The 1,154-nt window shown below is 41.8% G+C and overlaps 1 pseudogene; it reads right to left on the bottom strand.

Annotated features, from left to right (window-relative positions):
* Positions 1–715: 715 nt before the first annotated feature.
* Positions 716–844, bottom strand: LOC125099400 (uncharacterized; annotated as a pseudogene).
* Between the last annotated feature and the right edge of the window lie 310 nt (positions 845–1,154).

Below are 1,154 nucleotides of genomic sequence, written 5' to 3'. Positions count from 1 at the left end.
CAATACCCCAGAAAGTGCCTACTGGTGAAATATGCATATTCTGGTTTCTCTTCTCTGTATTAATCGTCACTGGGGGCTATCATAGACCCTCAGCACAGGTATTGAATGGAAATCTCTTGTGTGAGAGGAAAAAAAATGTCAATACCGAACATTGGTGAGGGGAAGGGGTAAATTGCAACTTTGCAAGCTGAGTATGCAACATGTGTTTCTAAGCCCCTACATGGGAGGGGTGTCTGCTGAAGAACGAACGAGTGGAGGGAGTTTGTGTTGCGGCAAATGGAGAGGTGAGCAGAACAAGTGGGTCTGTCCCCATCGGCACTCCACATAGCAGTGCGGCAGAGTGAGAGGCAGGGAAGGAGGCACTTGCCCAAGGTTAGAGATTAGACCCTCAGTGCATCAGGTGTAGGGTCTCGCCTGGGAAGAGATGGGTTTTCTAGTCCTGTACCTTGCTCTTCCCTTGCTAGACTGGTATACCAGGAGACACCAGATAATTTTTGACCAGAGGTAGCCTGCTTATTTTCATTTAATGGGCTTTTGTCTTTTACCTTCCCTCTTAAGTGGGATTCATATATGTATGTGTGTGTGTGTGTGTGTGTGTGTGTGTGTATATATATATATACACACAGATATTCATTCTAGTAATTTCTTTGCATAAATACTATAAGGTTGGAATGGGAATCAGAACAATTAAGTATTGCTAAAAGGGTACCAGATTATAACTAGGTATTATCTTGTCAAAATCATATTCAGTAATATGGTTTATGTTTATCACAGTTATTTTAATTAGCAATAATCGCGCCTCGGATAAACCTCATTGGCTACGATACTGCCACTGCACAAAGCTTATCACAGTTATTTTAATGAGTGCAAAACTTATCCGAGTCTCAGATAACTCTTCTACAGAAATCATAACTACAACACTAATCTCCTTCTGCTGGCAGGACACTGGAACCTTTGGTGAAGTGTGAAGATGGAATAACCCTTTGAGTGCTGTGAAGTGTGAAACCAATCCCGTAAAATGGGAGTAAAACCACAGGAAGAAAGACAGGAAATGCAACAGTGTCTCAGTTAAAAGATATCAAAACAAGTGAAGAAGTCTCCTTGTTTTTTGTTGAAGTTCCCAGAAGTTACGTGGAATTGAGCCAAAACCTGTC

This window comes from Lutra lutra, chromosome 4 (genome assembly GCF_902655055.1).
Source record: "Lutra lutra chromosome 4, mLutLut1.2, whole genome shotgun sequence".
NCBI lineage: Eukaryota > Metazoa > Chordata > Mammalia > Carnivora > Mustelidae > Lutra > Lutra lutra.
This window is presented reverse-complemented; position numbering and strand designations above follow the sequence as displayed.